Source organism: Solanum stenotomum, chromosome 1 (assembly GCF_019186545.1).
Source record: "Solanum stenotomum isolate F172 chromosome 1, ASM1918654v1, whole genome shotgun sequence".
NCBI lineage: Eukaryota > Viridiplantae > Streptophyta > Magnoliopsida > Solanales > Solanaceae > Solanum > Solanum stenotomum.
Genome location: NC_064282.1, coordinates 62558426 through 62581364, shown reverse-complemented (window position 1 = coordinate 62581364; position 22939 = coordinate 62558426). Strand labels below are relative to the sequence as shown.

At 37.3% G+C, this 22939-nt stretch overlaps 1 pseudogene; it reads right to left on the bottom strand.

Moving 5' to 3' along the window:
• Positions 1-8816: 8816 nt before the first annotated feature.
• On the bottom strand, positions 8817-22627 carry LOC125855144 (uncharacterized; annotated as a pseudogene).
• Positions 22628-22939: the final 312 nt, after the last annotated feature.

Genomic DNA, 22939 nt, shown 5'->3' with positions numbered 1-22939 from the left:
AATCAAAATACTAGCATTTAAGGTTACAGAAGTAAGTTAAATGCTAAGGAAAGAAAATAGGGAGTTCCCATAAACTCCAAACCAACAGTCTAACAACTAAACAAATGCGGAAAATACTCCTAGAACCTGTAAGTCAATGTATCAAAATATCTAAAGTTCAAAAAATCTAAACAAGAAGGGATACAACCCCAAACTAATGAACTAATCAACTAACTAGAATAGTCTTAGTCCAGAATGTGGACATAGACGAAACGAGAACCCATGGCAACCCAGAAAAATTCGCTCACCCTTGAATTTGAAGTGATCACTGATCTTCTAGACGAGGTCTGTCAATAGCCGCCTGAAGATGCCCTATACTCAACAAAGAAAGAGCAAGTGCAGTATCAGTACACAACCACATTGTACTGGTAGGATCACGCAGCTATCCCACTAAGTGCAACATACATAGGTCTATACATTAATATAATCACATGCATATATCGAACATATACAATATTATCAACATTTACGAACAACGAACAACTTCACATTTCTCAAGATACACAAATATGACAAGTCATTGGTCCTCTCATGGAACCCAAACCTAAATAGTTAGCATACCAGAACGTGGTACCCCTAATTCGTATTTCGATCCCAAAAACATAGAATTTTGGGTAATTATCATTGGGGAAGGGTTTTGGCCTGAAGTTAGTGGTGGGAAAACGCCCTAGCTGAACATTAGGATCATGAGTTTAGTCTTGGGTTATTAGGATTGTTATAATCCGGGTAAAATAGACCTTGTTTATTGATCCGTACGTTAAATTACTTGTTTATAGACCACGAACAAGTGGGAAGAATCCAGAAAGGGAAGACTCAAGTGTCTTAGGAGGATTCAAGCTTGGTTTCGAGGCAGGTGATAGTTTGATTTCCTGTTGTGTGATATATGCCTGAAAATTGTTTCATTGTATGAGTGCATATATTTGAATAAGGAATGTAAATCAATCTAATGAAATGATGATGTGTGAACAGTACATGTCATAAACCTGTTACTTGATTGTATGATTTGAGTATTGTTCATTATGGATGTGATTGTGATTGTGATTGTGGTTGTGCTGATTGGATCGGTTGTCACGTTCCGATACATAGATTGGATCGGGTGTCACGTTCTGACACATATATTGGATTGGGTGTCACGTTCCGACACATATATTGGATCGGGTATCACGTTCCGATGCGCTAACAATTTGGGTATGGGTTCCATGAGAGGACTACTTGTGATGATTACATTTATATGTAATTGTNATTGTATGATTTGAGTATTGTTCATTATGGATGTGATTGTGATTGTGATTGTGGTTGTGCTGATTGGATCGGTTGTCACGTTCCGATACATAGATTGGATCGGGTGTCACGTTCTGACACATATATTGGATTGGGTGTCACGTTCCGACACATATATTGGATCGGGTATCACGTTCCGATGCGCTAACAATTTGGGTATGGGTTCCATGAGAGGACTACTTGTGATGATTACATTTATATGTAATTGTCATTGAAATTGGGAAATTGTATGTTGCTCGTAAAATGATAACTGAATTGTATTATGTGTATGTGTGCTTACTTTGTTGTAATTATTCATTGTATATTGTGCTTATGGGAGTAACCACGTGATTCTACCATTACACTGTGTTTTCTGTACTGATACTGCACTTGCTCTTTCTCTGTTGAGTACAAGGCATCTTTAGGTGGCTATTGACAGACTTGAGTTAGGAGACTATTGAGCGTGATCAGATTCAAGGGTGAGTCAGTTCTTTCAGGCTGTCATGAATCTTTCTTGTTTAAGTCCACTCTTTCGGACTCAGACTATTGGTTTAGGCTGTTTTGTTTAGTTTTCAGGGTTGTGCCCCCTTTTCTTAGACTTGTTAGTTAATCAGAGTTTTGGTACAATGACTTTTAGTTCTAGGGGTTGAATTTCCGCATTAGTTATTTTGTTAGACCTTCGGAGTTTATGAGAACACCATAATTTCTTTTAGTCATTTAAACCTGCTTCCGTATCTTTAAATGCTTAGTTTTCTGTTAATTGCTTAGTTGGGTTATAGTAATGGTTCTTCCACCGGAGGGTTAACATGGGTGCCAATTATGACCCGCATGGGTCGTGACAGGAGAAAGGACGAAAGCTGCCACATATTGAATAGTTTACAAATGTCTATTGCTCACTATGATAAATTAAGGATGTTAGTGTCGTTCAGCTTGAATACAAGTTATGATAGAATTAGTTATGATGAGATTAATTATGATGAGATAACTTATGATGAGATTAGTTATGATGAAATAAATTATGGTGAAATTAGTTATGATGAGAAAAGTTATGCAAATTATTTCTTATTGAGTGTTTGATTTATTGGATTCAAAATAATATGTATTGCATATATTTTAAGAACATATTGTTTGTTTACAAAAATACTTTTGACTTTATTCAGTTTTTTATATTTTCTTTGCAAGTTTTTAGTTATTCATTCTTAAAAAAATTTCTTTCATCTTATTTAGCTTAAATATTTTTGTGTGTGCAGCTATGCATTCTCATGATGGTACCGTATGTATTTAAAAATAATTTTTCCTTCTTATTTAGCTTAAAAATAGAACTTTCATATTAGATTTGTTGAAATAAAAAAGCATTTATGAGAAATCAAAATATAAATAAACATCACTATTAGTCAAACAAATTCATAAATAAAAATTATATTTATATAGTGTAATTTTTAATAGAAAAATATAAAAAAATATCATAAAAATAAGGAGCAGTGAAGGTTGTGAATGATATCATACATGATATTAAAAATAATGTAAATATACATAAATGTAAAAAGTGATGTATAAATAGGGTTTAAAGGGTATCTTTGTCATTTACCTATTTTATTTCGGGATAAGTTATTCCGGGATTATACCACCCAAGGAGAAGGATAACTTATCCCGATACTACTTATTAATTCCAGAGCAAGTTATCCCGAACTTACTAACCAAATAACAAATTAAGTGCGACTATAATTTAATTCCATAACTATTTGATATTATCCTTCACACCAAACGACCTCTTATAGTTTAAGATGTTGTGGCCCAAAATTCCTATAAAGAAAGTGTAATTATTTCTCCATGCTAATGACACCCTAAGAGGGTGATATAAATAGGAAATGTTATATAGGGAGGTGTGGGTTGTGTTTAAGAGTAACACCTCATAATTTAAATGCTAAGCTAATACAATATCGATAATTTTGAGAGATTTGAGGTATTAACTAAAACTTATGGTAAAACTAGCCTATTTAACAAGTCATGTTTATTTATCATGTAATAACTTTTTCTCCTCAATTATTTAAGTTTTTGTGTGAATTTATTAATTAATATATTAGTAGAATTAAAAAGTTAAACTTAAATTAAACAAAAAAAAAATGTTTTTCTAGTTTTAGAAGTATTTACTTTAAGATGAATTTGATACAATTCAACATAATCCCAAAAAAGTAATCAAATTTGAAATGGCGGCTTAGTCACTATACTTGTTGCTAAACTATATTTAGTGGCAATAATAAATATGAATATATTTTAACAATTTTAAATATAATGATATTAACAGATTAATTATCGTTAAATATTTTTGCAACAACATCTAAAAGATAAATTTATACTCCACTAAATGTCTCTTTTATTGTAGCGAGTGTTCTAATGAAATGAAAAGTTTCATGCAATTTTTTGTGAAGTTCCCAGGATTATGTGTTGAATGTCATTAAAAAAAATGTGTTGAATGTCAATTAAGATGTACGTAGAGCAATGGGTCCATCCATCACCTTTGAATTTTTTTGAAGAGGTTATTAAGGCACCATACACCTCTTGCACATGTTTGAATTTTTATATGCTCCTAATTTACCTACATATTTTTTCATTAAAAAATTATATTATTTAGTCAGATAAAAATATTATATATATATAGAGAGAGAGAGACATTTTATGACTTTCACTCAATTTTACTTCGTTGTGTTTCAACGCCCTTTAATGGAAATTTTGACGCCACCATTACTAGTATAGAGGTCTAAGTCAAACCTGCATATGAAGGTGAAAAGCATAAGTTTCATGCTTTTGAAGAAAAATAAATGCGTTAATTAGGTTTCGAAAAATGAAGAAGCTAGCTCTTTTTTGATAATGGATTTCTTTGTGGAGGGCTCAAGATTGGACTTTCAACAAAGAAGATAGAAAATTTAGAGTTTGATTGAATATATATTTGAAGGAAGGAAAACCTGGTGACTATTTCTGTGACTAATTCAACATAAACTGAAACAACGTGCGGCTAACCATTTGTCAATGAAGGCCTACCTTGCTTCATGAATGATTGAGTAAAAGGACTTAAACAAACCTCAATGAAAACGTTGTTCAGTTACTCATTCATACAACCAAAGTATATTATAGAAGAAAAAAAGGGTGGGCGCTCATGTCAGCACGCAAATAAAAAAAAAATATACGTCATTTGAAAATAAAAAAAAAGTATGAAAGTAATGACTCATTAAAGGTATATATTTTATTTTGTGGTGTATAAATGATCTTTCCTTAAATACAAAACATTTCTAAAGTAGCGTATTCAATTGGATTTTTGTGGGGTTTTCTCTATTCTTCTTGAGGTACTCATTTTTTATGAAAGTTGGGGTATTTCATTGTTTATTTTTTTTGATGTACTTAGTCTTTCTTTTACTATTTCTAAATCTTCTTCTATATCAATTTCATTATAACTATAGTCATTTTTGTCTATGACTGTGACTATCCTTTCAAAGGGATCTTCTATTTTTATTTTATCTATTTTATTTTTTGCTGTTATTTTATGTTTTGTTGTTAGAACATATAAGTTTTTACATCTAGCTGTAAATATTTTACTTTCTGGGGCTAGTTTTATCCCTGACATTCGCCAGTATAATACTAGTGATTTATCTATATTTCTGTCATTTATTGCTACTGAGTAGCTAAAACAATATATAAAAAATAACTCTTGAAAGAAAGTGATCTTTCACGCATCAAATTCATAATTTCTCTATTATCTTTTTCTAACATCGAGTCGATCAAATAATATCGCATAAATTATTTTAAACGTGATGCATATTGTTCAACTTAAATATCATGGGAAAATCGGTGATGTCTATAAATTATATCCACCCTATCCATAGACCATAGCTAAATGGCTCCATCAAGCACATGCAGTTTACTGTGTCTGATAATGTTATTCCTCTCTACCCACAAATAAAATCTTCATTCACACCCCATAATTTCTTCAGCTGAGCTGTCTACTTTCTTCTTGTTTCCCCAAATATGCGGTGTTGGAACTTTTATTAAGAAGGTTTAAAATATATATAATAAACACATGGAAAAGTTAAATAAGATGTAATATTTATTATATGTACATACAAATAATTTCAATTATGTAATTTTTTCGTTGAAAGGGATTTCAAACCTTTTTAATTTTATCTGCTTTGTTCTGATAAATACGAATGAGGTTCCTTCCCATTATTCTATACATATGTCATAGTTAAGAATTATATATTTAATTATTCAAAGTAAGATTCTAATCATGATTAAAATAATAAATCTCTCCTTTTGTTTACTCTCGAAATATTTGGCAATTCATAGTTCTATCTAGATAATATCTTATCCACACAAGTGGCTCAAAATTGTAAGAACTTTTCTAAACAGTGTAAGATTTTCGTAAGAAAAATGACGGCAACACTTGCGATTTATTTATTTATTTTCTGTTGCTACTTTTATTGCTAAAATCCTCCGTAACTATGAGTCACAGCAAAAACAAAAATATAAAAAATTAAATAAAATATCCGTTGGATTAAAATTTCCTACTCAAAATAACTCAATATATCATTTGTTAGTTATTATTGGAAAAATTGTATAAAATAACAAATTATTAATTCAAATTAAATATTATAATCACAGTTTTATTTAATTCTAATCCATAGCAAACACTTTGCCATTTGCCTCTCTTCCCAGAAATCTCGCTCTCCACTCTCCCTGATCGTGCTCGCCACTCTCCCTTGCCTCTCTCACTTTATACAAACATAAATGTATATATTGTGTTTGTGTTTGTATAAAATGAGAGATAAATGTATATACAAATACAAATACAAATACATATTTCTTCATCCTATACACTTATAATTATACAATACAAATCTTCCTTTGCTTCTCTATTACCTTTCTCTCTTTCTCCTTTATACATACACAAACTATACAAATACAATGTATAATTTGTGTTTGTATAAAGCGAGAGAGAGATTTGATATACAAATACAACTGTTTAAACTCGATTCAATTGTATACTAATTTAAATTCTATGCAGATATACAAACACAAAGAACATATACATATACAAACACAATTTTCATAGACACGACGCTTGATTTATACAAATCGCAGCAATTTATACAAATTAGATGCCTGCAATTTTATACAAATCAATGCAATTTTTATACAAATCTGATGCTTATGTTTGCTATGGAGAACAAATAGCAAAATTATTGCTATAAAGCTCTAATATATAATTTTTATATTTGCTAAACCTAAAATTTACTCCTCTTAAAAATAGTCCAGCGGCCCACTTTTGTTTCATGCGAAATGCATTTATCATCATATGTTCGAATTGTTTCAGTATCCCATAATCCCACGGTGAAAATCATAGTAGAGCATATATAACCACTTTTACATATAAGATAAAATAAAAATATTTTAAAAATAAATAATATTAAAAATTTTTAAAAAATTACATCATTTTGAAACAAAGTGTAAAGGAATTAGCATAGATGGATGCATATACATCTCTGATATATAGTTATGCATTATATATACGATGATATACTATTTATAGAATATTCATACATTACATGACATGCAGCAATTTTGGTTGAAATTATTTTTTACCGCCTATTGTCACGATCCAGACCGCCGTGATTGGCACCCACACTAACCCTCTGGTGGGAGAACCATTCATCCTAATTAGCTAACCAACTTAATCAAAACTAAGGCATTTAAGGTTACGGAAGCAAGTTTAAATGCTAAGGAAAGATATAGGGAGTTCCCATAAACTCCAATAAAAAGTCTAACAATCAAACTAACATTGTGGAAATAACGCCTAGAACTTGAAAGTGAACGTACCAAAACATCTAAAGTTCAACCATATGTCTAAACAAGATGGGTACAACCCCAAACTAAACATAGAAATCTAAAGAAATATTCTAAGTCCGAAATGTGGACATAGACAGAAAGAGCACTCATGGTAGCCCGGAAGAACACCCTTGAATTCGAACGATCACTGATCTTCTAAGCGAGGTCTGTCAATAGCCGTCAGAAGATGCCCTGTACTCAACAAAGAAAGAGCAAGTGCAATATCAGTACACAACCACAGTGTACTGGTAGGATCGCGCGGCTATCCTACTAAGTGCAACATACATAAGCTATTACAACACAGTAATAGCATGCATACACCGAACATATACAATATCAATATCATTTACGAACAACGAACAGTTTCACAATTCTCAAATATCACAGTTATGTCAAATCAATGGTCTTCTCATGGAACCCACACCCAAGCTATTAGCGTACCAGAACGTGGTACCTGACCCAATATTTATATCGGAACGTGGCAACCGATCCCATGTTTATGTCGGAACGTGGCAACCGATCCAAGTTAGTGTGTCGGAACGCAACACCCAATCCATTCAACAAACCACAATCACAATCACAATGTATATTCTCACAATCATACAACAAGAGGTTATTCATGGCATACAATTATTCAATTATCCTCATATTCGACTAGTGTGATCAATAATGCAACATTCACATACATACACGTATTATAATAAAGCAAGATCATACATATATCACACAATCATGAAATCACAACCATCAACTATCTTGAAACAAGCTTGAATCCCCTAAGAAACTTGATTCTTCCCTTTCCGGATTCGTTCCGCTTGTTCTTGGTCTACAAACGATAAATATAACACGAGAATCAATAAACAATAACTAATTACCCGAATTACTAACAATTCTATCTAGATCATACCCATGATTCACATACCCAGATTAGGGCTTTCTTCACCATAATTTCCTGATCAAAACCCTTCCCCATCAATAATTATCTATTAGATTACGTTCTACAGATCGAAAAATAGATTCGGGGAGTTAAAATCTTACCTTTAGCCTCAAGAATGGTGAAAACTGTCAAGAAAACCCCTGGGTTTGTTCCTTAGCTCCCAAGTTCAAAAATTGCAGAATAAAATATTTTTGGGATTTATTTCCGACTTTAAATCGCGACTGTCCCGCCACAACGGTACTCACCACGCTACAACGGCCCCACCCTGAAGGGAATAATCCCGCCTTACTGGCTTGCATGGGACCAGCGAGTCGATTTAAGAATTCCAAACTCCCATTTCACAACACACCTTCATCCCATGACACTCAAAAAATATCCGTTCACACTAAGATCAATTCCTTGAGTTCTATCCGCCCGAATTCAATTCCGTAAAGTCGTATGGGTTCCTTAACGTCTTAGCTATCCACGAATTTGATCAAATTCATCATTGGATCACCCAATTATTACCAGATTTCTCTAGACTTTAAAGACTCCGATATCGTCCAAATTTGAACTAGGTTGGGAAAATCCAAGTTACTACGAAAAAGTTTTTCGGCCCAAAATTTTTCCCCATTAGCTTTTCTATAACGATGGGAACAAGTCGTTACAATAGATACCAATTTACCCATCATTCGTCCCCGAGTGACAAACTTAGGAAAGCAGGCTAACGAAAGAATGGAGTAGTGCCTGAATCGACGAACAATTGGGGATACTTGTCTCGCATGTCCTTATTGATTTCCCAAGTAGCTTCCTCAACTGGACGATGCTTCCATTGAACCTTCATGGACTTAATCTCCTTGGTCCTCAACTTACGCACTTCACGATCAAGAATTGCAACCGGTTCCTCTTCATATTGGAGGTCTTTGTCTAACACAATTGAGTCCAATATAATAATGTAATCCCTGTCACCATGATATCTCTTCAACATGGACACATTAAATATCGGATGAACTCCGAATAGATTAGGAGGTAAAGCCAATCTATAAGCCATTGGCCCTACACATTCAAGAACTTTAAAGGGACAAATGTATCGCAGAGTTAGCTTGCCCTTCTTGCCAAATCTCATCACCCCTTTCAAGAAGAACAGTCTCACCGGTCTGAAATGCCATATCTCTTACCTTATGGTCTGTATACTTTTTCTATCTACTCTGGGCTGCTAAAAGCTTAGCTTGAATACCTCTCACCCTATCTTGAGCATCCTTTACTAAATCAACTCCTAAAGGTTTCACATCTCTAGCCTCGAACCACCCTATGGGTGATCTACATCCCCTCCCATAAAGTGCCTCAAACGGTGCCATATCTAAGCTGGAGTGGTAACTATTCTTATAAGAGAACTCACACAAAGGTAAGAACTTATCCCAATGCCCTCCAAAATCAATACTGAGCACAACTTAGCCACAAACTCCGCTATATCATACTTCATGTTGGCAATTTTGACACTTAGCCACAAACTCCGCTATATCCTTCTTCATGCCTGGACACCAATAAATTCTCTTCAAGTCTCGGTATAGCTTGGNCTTCTAACACTTGAATAGTCCTCTCCGATTGCCCGTCCGTCTATGGATGGAAGGGTATACTAAAAATGAGTTGTGTGCCCAATTCCTCATGCAATTTCCTCCAAAACTTGGATGTGAATTGGGTACCACGGTCTGAGATAATAGAGAGGGGCACCCCATGCAACATCACTATCTCTTTCACATACACCTTAGCCAATTATTCAGCATTATAATCTATTCTTACTTGAATAAAATGGGCTGACTTAGTCAATCTGTCAACCACAACCCAAATAGAATCAAATTTCCCCAAAGTCTTGGAAAGACCAACCACGAAATCCATGACTATCCTTTCCTACTTCCATTCCATAATTGACATTCTCTGAAGCAAATCTGCAGGCCTTTGATGTTCATACTTGACTTGTTGGCAATTTTGACACTTAGCCACAAACTCCGCTATATCCTTCTTCATGCCTGGACACCAATAAATTCTCTTCAAGTCTCGGTATAGCTTGGTCACACCCGGATGAATAGAATATCGCGAGCCATGGGATTCTGTCAACAATTTCTGAATCATGTCATCAACTCGAGGAACACAAATCCTTCCCTTAAAACTGAGCACAACTTCCGCATCAAGAGCGGTCTCTTGTGCCTTACCAATCGCAGTCTTCTTCTAAATTTCGTTCAAAGTTTCATCCTCAAATTGTTTGGTCTTGATCGCTTCAATAAATGTGGCCGTAATTTCAATGCTAGCTAACACCCCACCTCTCTCTCAGATGCCCAACTGCATGAACTTAGACTCGAAGGTCTGAATTTACTTAGCCAAGGGTTGCTTGGATACACTCAAGCAACATAAACTACCCATACTCATCGCTTTTCAACTCAAAGCGTCTGCCACCACATTAGCCTTACCCGGATGGTATTGAATGGTCACTTCATAATATTTAAGTAACTTTATCCACCTTCGCTGTCTCAAATTCAGATCCTTTTGAGTGAACACATGCTGCAAACTATGATGATCAGTAAACACTTCGCACTTGACCCCTAGAGATAATGCTGCATAATCTTAAGAGCGAACACTACCGCTGCCAACTCAAAATTATGTGTTGGGTAATTCCTCTCATGCACCTTCAATTGATGCGATGCATAAGCTATAACATTCTTAGCCTGCATCAACACAGCCCCAAACCAGACTGTGAAGCATCACAATAAACAATAAAATCTTTACCCTCAACCGGTAATGCTAGAATGGGTGCAGTGGTCGAAAGAGTCTTGAGCTTTTTGAAGCTCTCCTCACATTTTTCAGTCCATTCAAATGGTATCTCCTTTTTTGTCAAATTTGTCAAATGAGTGGCAATAGAAACAAAGTTCTTCACAAATCGACGATAGTAGCTAGCGATCCCCACAAAACACCTAATTTCCGTCACAGAGCTAGGCCGAGCCCAATTCTTAACCGCCTCAATCATTTGGGGATCTACCATTACCCCTTCTTTTGAAACTACATGCCCTAAAAATGCATCCGAAGTCAACGAAAATTCACACTTAGAGAATTTCGCATATAACTTTTGTTTCCCAAGAACACCCAGAACAATAGGAAGATGGTTGCCATGCTCTTCGTCACTTTTCGAATAAACCAAAATATCATCAATAAAGACTATGACGAATAAATCAAGAAATGGCTTGAACACCCCATTCATTAAACTCTTGAAAGTTGCAGGCGCATTAGTCAAACCAAAACACATAACTAGAAATTCGTAGTGCCCATAACGGGTTCTAAACACCTTCTTGGGTACATCCTCAGGCCTAATTTTAAACTGATGGTAGCCAGACCTTAGATCAATCTTAGAGAAAATTGATACACCTTGCAATTGGTCAAAAAGATCATCTATTCTAGGCAATGGGTACTTGTTTCGAATGGTAACCCTATTCAATTGCCGATAATCTATACATATCCTCATATTGCCATCATTTTTCATAACAAACAAGACAGGAGCACCCCACGGGGAAGCACTAGGACGAATAAATCCCTTATCAAGAAGCTCTTGGATTTGAGCCATAAGCTCTCTTAATTCCATCAGAGCCATGCGATATGGAAGGATAGAAATGGGACGAGTACTAGGTTCCAAATCAATGCCGAAATTTATATCTCTATCCGGAGGCATACCAGGAGAATCAGTAGGAAACACTTCTCTAAATTCTGACACCACATGAATAGACTCAATAGATGGAGACTGAACCTCAACATCTCTAATATGAGCCAAATACGCCAAACAACCCTGCCTTACCAATTTACGATCCCGAATAGAGGATATGATCTTAGCTTGCTTAGGCTTGTACACCCCTTCCCACTCTAATTTTTCCTTTCCCAGAATTTCTAGAGTCACAGACTTAGTATTACAATTAAGCGCATCATAATAGGGGGACAACCAAGTCATGCCTAAGATTATGTCAAAGTTGGTCATATCCAAAATCACCAAATCAACCAAAGTGTGAAAACCCATAAACAAAATAGGACAAACACGATAGACATAGGTGACTATGATAGACTTTCCAACTGGAGCAGAAACATGGATGGGGGCATCAAGTATATCACAAATCATAGCACATTCTGAGGTAAATTGCACGGATACATCAAAATAAGTGGAATCCGGATCTAATAACACATTAGCCATCCGGTCACAGACAAGAATAGTACCTGTGATCACTGCATCAGACACCTCTGCCTCACTCTGGCTCGAAAAGGCATAACATTGAGCCCTATCATTTTGACGAGCTACTTCCCTGCCTGGCTGCACTGTACCTCTGCCTGGATTACCATTTTCTCTACCTCCGCGGCCTCGTTGATTTCTTCCTCACCCACCTTGTGGATGCCCTCGACCATTATTACATTTTTTCGCAGGTACCACTTCTCTAGACTGCTACTGCATGGAATCCGACATGCGTGGGTGGGGACAATCTCTCCTCATATGCCCAAGTTCTCCACAGTTGTAACAAGTACGATCAAAATATGGCCTGATGCCTGCCGAAGGTGTGACTCCTTGGCTATCTTGAATTAAATTATGAGGTGGCTTCCCGAGTGATTACCTGTAGAGATGGGCATAGCAGACTGAATTGGCTTGGCTGCAAGCGTTGACTTTTCGGACCCCTTGGAGTAAGAACCTTGAAAGTTACCCGAGTTTTTGGCCCTTTTAGCCAATGTCTTAGCTTGACCGTCTCACCTCACTCCCTCCACTTTCTTCACAAAGTCTGCTACCTCATTAAAGCTCCTCCCTGCAGAGGTCATATGAACAAATAATACCTGTAACTTAGAATTTAGTCCCCTAATAAATAAACGGATCTTCTCCTCCTTAGTAGTCACCAATTGAGTAGCATATCTAGACAAGGTATGGAACTTGGCCTCATAAGCAGCCACATACATACCACCTTGCTCCAAAGCCGTGAACTCATCCTTCTTACGATCTCTCAAGGTCCTAGGCACATATTACTCTAAAACAGAGCATGAAATTGGGTCCAAGTAAGTAGAGGTAAAGCTGAAGATCTGCATTCCACATAAGCTCTCCACCACTGCTTAGCCTTCATACGTCCAAACTTACATCTCAATTAAGAGATATAAACTATCGAAGTCAATTTATAGAACTCAGCGTGAGTTGAGGTTGATCCCACATAGAATTCCTTTACAAAAATGATTTCACTGTCGCATTTACTCAAATGTCGTTATTAGTTCCTAGAGAAATAGTTCTGGAAAGTAAAATGGGTTTAACGTTAACGCTTTGGTAACCAAAGTTGTAAACTAAAGTCTAATTCAAAAATTAACAAAATATCAGTTTTGAAGTTGTTTCAATAATTAAATGAAATTAGGATTGTGTTCCCCATAACATTGCGTCTAATGTTCTTTCATAATTTAGTTTCAGGAAATTTACCTCTACAAAATACATGCGAGTTAGCTATATCTGACACTTCTCAATCTACTCAGATAATCTTCACTCAAGTCCTCTCGGTCCTAGAGTGTTACACGATTTACCCTCGCTTACAATGGTGTTAAGATTCTTTTCTCTCGAACTTAAACCTTGACTCCATTTCGTCAGATTAATTTAACTTTTTCCTAACTATCATTTTTCTCTCGAACAAATGACAGATACACGATCACTCTAATGCATGCACTCATCAGAATACATGAATAACGAAAGCTAAATTACAATTTGTAAATATAAATTGCCTTTCACTCGTTTTATGAAATTATAATTAGAATTACGTCATGGATCCCACAACCCCAGTTGTGGTTAGCCACTCATGATTTCACGTAACTATGCAGAAGTATGTAATGAAAACATAATGCAAAAATATTCACAAAGATAAGCAAATTGATAAGCTCGTAGACGATTCAAAAACCAAAATTCAACTTTCAAACTTTAATTCGATGTTAATCTCCAAAACCAAAAACTAAGAATAATGGAAACTCGTTCGTCGTTCAAGGTAAGATAGGATAAAAAATTGAAAAAGGACCTAATTAATTCAAATAATGTGTTTTAAATAGAGTCCTACTCGAAGTAGGACTGAACTGTCGGATATGACCTGTCAAGGGCTTCACGGTCCGTGAAGCCTTTCGTGGTCTTCACTTGGATTCACCCAAAAGAAGTTCTTTAAGGCTTGCACACTATAACTTATCACGGATGTCACCACGAGTCGTGGCATTGACCATGGTCCGTAAAGGTGCCCGTGCTCTTCACTTGGGCCAGTTCACTCTTCAGCTTCTCAAAGTCCCTGTACTTGTTCAACTTCACGAACTGCATCATGACCCGTCATAAGTATTACGGTCTGTCAGGTCTCCCATGATCCTCACTTAGCATTTCCACAAGTTGCCTTCTCAAAGCTTGTTCACTGTAAATTACATCACGGACAACACCACGGACCGTTGAAGAAACCACGGTCCGTCTGGGTATCCGTGGTCTTCACTTAGAACTCCCCACATTTGGGTCTTCAATGTTGGCCTACTGGAAATGGTACCACGGATGCTATCACGATCCGTCTTAAGCTTCACGGCCTGTAAAGGCGTCCATGATCTTCACTTCATTTGTCAGCACTTCAGATTTCAACTTGCATTTTCATCTTTTCTATCTTATTTCCCTTGCACTTGTTTCACCTGTACAAACACTACCAAACACATTATATCCACATAAATACACTCGATTCTAGTATCAATTCTTAGTTTTCAAGCCTCAAATGTGCCACGATTTCGCGGCACATCAACACCCTCAACGTAGAACCATTACTTGTCCCCAAGTGATGGGAAAACAATACATTCAGCCCTCAAGTCATTCAAACACTTTTAACACTACGCAACAACCACCTCAAACACAATTTGTATCCAAAACCATGAATCTAACATGCAAGGATCAATCTATGACATCTCATTACTCACGCTAGATTATGCTTATGCTTGTGAATTATCAGCTAACACAATCTACTCTCAAATGCAATCACTGTGTCCTCACACCAAAAAATCCCTCACTTATGATAATTAGGACAAAGTACTACTCTCGCACTCTCAAAGAACTTCTAACACTAACAACAAGTTACCATAAGCTTGCCATTGCTTTCTACGCGCAATCTTTCAAACACCTATAATAGGATCACTGTAGGACTTTATCGGCTTGTAACATAGGCTCAAGCTAGGGAATGGATATTTGGGATTGTGAGTGACTAGTCCCTTGGTTCTCCAAAATTTCTTTGCACACAACTCTTTTCTGAGCTATTCCCTCTTTTTCTTCATTTCAGCACATCCCAACAACTATTATTTTTTTTTCTTTTTTTCTTTTCTTTTCTTTTCTCTTTTCTTTTCCCAATTTTTATGCATTCAGCTCACTGGTTGAACCTTCTTTTTCACTTCTTCTTTCTGCTCGGATTGCAGTACCCTCAACTTAGGCTTTTGGCCTGAGTTGTGACATCGTATCTTCGGAGACCAAAGGATATGATATTTACTGGGTAAGAACAAAAGTTGATTTTTAGGCTCAAATCAGCTACAAGTGATAAGCTTTTTATTTGGTTGTTTTATTTTTGGATTTTTAGTGGCTTAACTAAAATGGCCTATTGATCCTTTCCTATCCGGTTATTCTTAGATTTAAGCAAGACTACTCGGGCAAGTTCTAGTTACTACTCCTAGTGTTAGACTTCGAACAACACTCACACACATATGACACATGACTACATTCTCCAGTTTCTTGGTTTACCAATTTATTTATCAGACTAGCAATGATCAACATGTAAGTATCTAAGCTGTCATTTAAAGATCCTTACAGTCAAATCTTAGGTCAAGGTAATCATGTCATATAAATTAGCTGCTGCACAGCTCAATACACCAACAAAAACACAAGACAGTAACCATGTTCACATTAAACACATAGTCAACCTCCATTCATCCTAACAACTTGAATGGCAGTTTTATCACCACCCCTTCCCTAAACAAAAGGATATTTCTCTCAAAGTCATTAAAAAAAATGAAACAAGGCTGTGAGGAGGGGTCATACATACGGCGCTCTAGGCGCCGGTAGTTAGATCAGCGTCGGCACTCTTATCAACGGATGCACTCTCAGAAATCAGCATATGATCAAATTGGCTACCACTCGCCAAGACAAGTACTCCGCTATCAGAAGCTCTAGCTAACACTGCATCTCGTTTTTGTTGCTCATGTGCTTCTTTTTCTCTAACTGCCTTCCTTGATGTCTTGCGTGCTTTCTTTTCTTGATTTGTTTCCTCTATGGACAGGTCAACATGTATCTTCTTACCATATTCTCTGGCTCTGTTTTTCCTCTTGCCGAACTTACTCTTGGGTAGTTCACTCCATAAATCGTCAAGTGATTGAGTGGAGGGTGCCTGATTGAGCAATTCCATCAAAGAATCTGGCATAATCAGAGTGGGTACATGTACTGGTTTTTCAGCCAGTTTAGCAACCTGAGTTCGCATCTCGGTCAATTGTGATTTGAAATCTTTAGTATCTACTGAACCGGTAGCTTGGAATCAATCCTGGACAAGGTTCTTCAAACCATCCATCCTGTCTTTTAAGACAGCTAACTCCTTTCGTATCTCATCCTTAATCTCTTTCTTTGCAGCTAACACATCTCTCTCTATTAGCTGAGGCATCCAGTTTACAATCTGGTCGACTAAGGTCCTAGTTTGGCGTTGATCTGTAACAATTTCTTAAGAAAAATCATAGGAATAGTGAAATAGGTACATGGAGCCTATGAGGAGGAATTTGGTGGTGGTGGTGCCTCTCTGGATGGCTGGGATGACCCCCCTTATCTGGCCCTCTGTCTGCATGTGGAATATGAAGTGGGACATAAGGAACGACAACTAAAGAACCGGCAGCTCTACATTTCGCACCAAAGAGATAGTTCGAGACATCTTTGATTTTAGAAGCTTGGGTGAGTCTAAACGTTTCACCCCATCTGTCAACTAGCTTGTTTGGGGGAATGTTCGCTTGTCGACATAGTTTCCCTATCAGATAGGGAAATGGAAATTCGGCTCTCTCATTTAGTGCCCGATCTCTCATCTTGGTCGCTATAATCCTCCCCACATTTATCGAGTAATCAACCATGAGACATGCTACCAAAGAAGCCAGTGAAGGAGACAAGGTATTATCATTTGTTATAGTTCGCAATTGATCCCGAACAACATCCCACCAAACCTTAGCTAGAAAAGATAGTGACGATTTCGTAATGAGTGTTGGTGTTACTGTGACCCAAACTGCATTTTCCCCATCTACAAAAATTTACCTAGCAATCCAGCGCAAGACCCTCTCTCGAGAAATTTGATCCTCCATCGTAGTATCACTGGTGACCTCATGGTGTTTACCCTAAAAAAGGCCCACTGAAGTTGGTGTTGTGTATTTCGGGCCATGTAACATCTTGTTGATAGTCGCCTCGAAGATATCTATCAATTTTCCCCGCACCATAATTGAGTTGAGTGGACCCAAGTAATGGAAATATCCTTCTGCCCACGTTTAGTTGTCTCTGTGTCTGCAACAAAGTTCATCAGCGTGGCAGAATAAGATGAATAAAACTCTCTGGTTAGGTGGCTGGAATATTCTCCAGGTGCATTGTTCATCCTATCAAACTGATGAAACTGAAATGTCCGGTAAATGTCTGGGGATGCTTTGATATCAACTACCACCACTCTGGTCTCAGGCATGATTGGTTTAGTTTTAAACTGCCAGACTAGTTGACAATCCCATTATTAAAGAAATCCTCATATCTATCCACAGTCCACATAGAGCAGAAACAATCAATCAGTTGTTGTCTCGCTGTGGGATCAGGTTCATGGATGTTCACATGAAAAACCATGGTGTCACCGCTGGTGATCTCTGAATCTTCGCCTACTGTACCTGTCTTTTCTTGTACTCCTGTTTCAGCTGCTATGTGTACTACAGGTGGGGGTGTGGTTGCTTCTTCCTGAGAGCCACTTTCAGACTCTGCACTGCCTCCCAAACCATCATCCGACTGGCTTCCCAAAGCAGCATCAGATTTACTTCCTGATTCCTCCCCGCTATCGAAACTACTACCTCTCTATTCTGACTGAGGAGGAGTGTCCTGGAGGATAGCCCTCGCTGCTCTAGATCTAGTAGCTCGAAGTGGATGATTTTCAGGTGTAACATTCATATGTACCTCCGAACTACTAGATTCAGAAACATTATGGCCTTCCGATTGAGAAGCAGTGGGTGCAGACTGTGGGGTTGTGTTCTTTCTTCACGGAGGCATAGTACATGAGAAATAGAACCTACATTAGTACGCAAATCCCTAAAATGACACACTATCGGGTACTCAGACTTCCACTGTGTAATTACATCGTGATGCTTTGCCTTAAGAATGTCTTCACCCAATCTATCATTGGGAAGGGCCACAGAATCAAAAGACGAACAGAAATAGAAGTACAGAAAAAACAAAATTTTAGAAAACAAGTAAACTGTACGAGAGCTCACATGGGCCGTGGTAGGTACCACGGTTCATAAAACCCTTCGTGGAGTTCTTACAGAATCAATGTGCAACATGGACTGACCAAGTGTTGTTCACGAACGTTTTCACGGCCCGTGGAGTGAACCACAGTCCGTAATCATGCTCGTGAACCTATTTACTGGGTGGATGTAATTGAAGTGTGGTCCACGAGTGGTTTCACAGCTCGTTGTGGCTTCCACGGTCTGTGAAGCCTCTCGTGATCTTATACTTAACCATTCATCCCATTATTTTCTCCCCCAACTTCACCATAGTACAGGTTACCCCATTTTTTTACACATGATCACAAGTGACTTACTATCACCAGTGAATTTCAACAAGCAAGATGCTAAAAAGAACAATATTCATCAAACACACATATACCCTAATCTTACCCACACAAAAATCATCAATGCTACCAAAATTTGATACATCCAAACTTACACCTCAATTAAGATATATAAATGGTCAAAGTCAATTTATAGAACTCAACGTGAGTTGAGGTCGATACCACAGAAAATTTCTTTACAGAAATGATTTAAATGTCGTGTTTTAATCAAATGTCGTTATTATTTCCTAAAGAAATAATTACGGAAAGTAAAATGGGTTTAACGTTAATGTTTTGGTAACCAAAGTTGTAAACTAAAGTCTAATTCAACAATTAACATAATATCAGTTTATAAGTTGTTTCAATAATTCAATGAAACTAGGATTGTGTTCCCCATAACGTTGCGTTTAATGTTCTTCCCTAATTGAGTTTTAGGCAATTTACCTCTACAAAATACATGCGAGTTAGCTATAGCTGACACTTCTCAGTCTACTCAGATAATCTTCACTCAAGTCCTCTCGGTCCTAGAGTGTTACACGATTTACCCTCACTTACAAAGGTGTTAAGATTCTTTTCTCTCGAACTTAAACCTTGACCCCATTTTGTCAGATTAATTTAACTTTTTCCTAACTATCATTTTTCTCTCGAAAAAATGACAGATACAGGCTCACTTTAATGCATGCACTCATCAGAATACATGAATAACGAAAGCTAAATTACAATTTGTAAACATAAATCCCCTTTCACTCATTTTACGAAATTACAATTAGAATTACATCATGGATCCCACAACTCCAGTTTTATCCACTCATGATTTCACATAACTTTGCAGAAGTATGTAATGAAAACATAATGCTAAAATACTCACAAAGATAAGCAAATTGATAAGCTTGTAGATGATTCAAAAACCGAATTCAACTTTCAAACTTTGATTCGATGTTAATCTCCAAAACCAAAAACTAAGAATAATGGAAAATCGTTCGTCATTCAAGGTAAGATAGGATAAAAAATAAAAAACGACCTAATTAATTCAAATAATGTGTTTTAAAGAGAGTCCTTCTCGAAGTAGGACTGAACAATCAAACCTATCATGACTGCTCCCATGACCTGTCAAGGGCTTCACGATCTGTGAAGCCCTTCGTGGTCTTCACTTGGATTCACCCAAAACAAGTTCTTCAAGGCTTGCACACTGTAACTTGTCACGAACGTCACCACGAGTCGTGGTATTGACCACGGTCCGTAAAGGTGCCCGTGGTCTTCACTTGGGCCAATTCACTCTTCAGTTTCTCAAAGTTTCTTCACTGGTTCAACTTCACGAACTGCATCACGACCCGTCATAAGTATTACGGTCTGTCAGGTCTCCCGTGGTCCTTACTTAGCATTGCCACAAGTTGCCTTCTCAAATCTTGTTCACTGGAAATTACATCACGGACAACACTCGATTCTAGTATCAATTCTTAGTTTTCAAACCTCAAATGTGCCACGATTTCGCGGCACATCAAGCCTCTCCTTGAAGTTGAATAGTCACGAACTCAACCCCATACTAATGGACAATTCCCAACTTATGACGCCTCTCATAGCAATCTAGGATGAACTCATTTGCATCGTCACTCTTAGAACCAAGGAACACAGGCAGTTTCAACTTTAAGAACTTAGTCAACATCTCATGCTCATTACCAGTCATAACAGGACCCAATAAAGGATGGAAGAAAGCATCATTACCTTCAGTTCCACCCACCTTGGGCGCAGTGATAGAAACAAGGGAATTGGCAGGAGCTTGAGTTGCTTGAATAGAGGGAAGCACTCCAGGACCAACTAACCCTTTCAAGAATGACATGATCTGTTGAGCTAACACTGGGTCCAAAAGAGGAATACCTGTAGTCTCAGCCTGCACCTCTTCCTCTTGCCCAGCATTCTCCTCATTCTCAACCTCTATGTTCTCCTCTACCTCTTTATGATGCGCAGGAGGAACCTTATTTCTGAGAGCATTCTCAACCGGTGCTCCATCCCTAGTAGGCGCCTCCCTTCTTCGGCCTCTATCCCTGCCTCGACTGCGAACTCTCACTGCAGATTCCTTTGTTGGAGCATTGATGGGAGTTACGAGCCTGATGCCATTGAATCTAGTATTAACCATCTGCGGACAGAAGAGTGAAAGAGGTTAGATACCAATTTGAATCGCCAGATACCAATTGGAATCAAGTTATAGCACGAAAGGAGAGAAGATAAAACAAAAAGATTTCCTAAAGTCTTATAGCCTCTCGAAGAAAAGTACAGATGTCTCTGTACTGTTCCGCAACACTCTACTAGACTCATTTTGGTACATCGAGATCAACAAACCTAGGCTCGGATACCAACTTTGTCACGACCCAAACCGTCGTGCTTGACACCCACACTAATCCTCCGATGGGAGAACCAAACTAACGTTGCAGAAATAACACCTAGAACCTGAAAGTCACGTACCAAAACATCTGAAGTTCAATCATAAGTCTAAACAAGATGGGTACAACCCCAAATTAAATATAGAAATCTAAAGAAATAGTCTAAGTCTGAAATGTGGACATAGACAGAAAGAGAACTCATGGCACCTCGNGAACCTAGGCTCGGATACCAACTTTGTCACGACCCAAACCGTCATGCTTGACACCCACACTAATCCTCCGATGGGAGAACCAATCATACTAATTAGCTAACAAACCTAATCAAAACTAAGGCATTTAAGGTTACAGAAGCAAGTTTAAATGCTAAGGAAAGATATAGGGAGTTCCCATAAACTCCAATAAAAAGTCTAACAACCAAACTAACGTTGCAGAAAGAACACCTAGAACCTGAAAGTCACGTACCAAAACATCTGAAGTTCAATCATAAGTCTAAACAAGATGGGTACAACCCCAAATTAAATATAGAAATCTAAAGAAATAGTCTAAGTCTGAAATGTGGACATAGACAGAAAGAGAACTCATGGCACCTCGGAAGAATTGGCTCACCTTGAATTCGAACGTCTTTTAAGCGAGGTCTGTCAATAACCGTTGGAAGATGTCCTGTACTCAACAAACAAAGAACAAGTGCAGTATTAGTACATAACAATAGTGTACTGGTAGGATCATGCGGCTATCCCACTAGCAACATACATAAGCCATTACAACACAATAATAACATGCATACCTCGAACATATACAATATCAATATCATTTACGAACAACGAACAATTTCACAATTCTCAAATATCACAGTTATGTCAAATCAATGGTCCTCTCATGGAACCCATACCCAAACTGTTAACGTACCGGAATGTGGTACCCGATCCAATGTTTATGCCGGAACGTGGCAACCGATCCCATGTTTATGCCGTAACGTGCAACCGATTCAAGTTAGTATGTCGGAACACAACACCCGATCCATTCAACAAACCACAATCACAATCACAATGTATATTCTCACAATCATACAACAAGAGGTGATTCATGGCATACAATTATTCAATTATCCTCATATTCAACTAGTGTGATCAATAATGCAACATTCGCATACATACACGTATTATAATGAAGCAAGATCATACATATATCACATAATCATGAAATCACAACCATCACCTACCTCGAAACAAGCTCGAATCTCCTAAGAAACTTGATTCTTCCCTTTTCAAATTCGTTTCGCTTGTTCTTGGTCTAGAAACGATCAATATAATACGGGAATCAATAAACAATAACTAATTACCCGAATTACTAACAATTTTATCAACCCTAGATCATACCCATGATCCCCATACCTAGATTAGGGCTTTCTTCACCATAATTTACAGATTGAAACCCTTCCTTATCAATAATTACCCATTAGATTACGTTCTACATATCAAAAAATAGATTCGGGGAGTTAAAATCTTATCTTTAGCCTCAAGAATGGTGAAAAACTGGCAAGAAAACTCCTAGGTTCGTTCCTTAGCTCCCAAGTTCAAAAATTGCAGAATAAAATGTTTTTGGGGTTT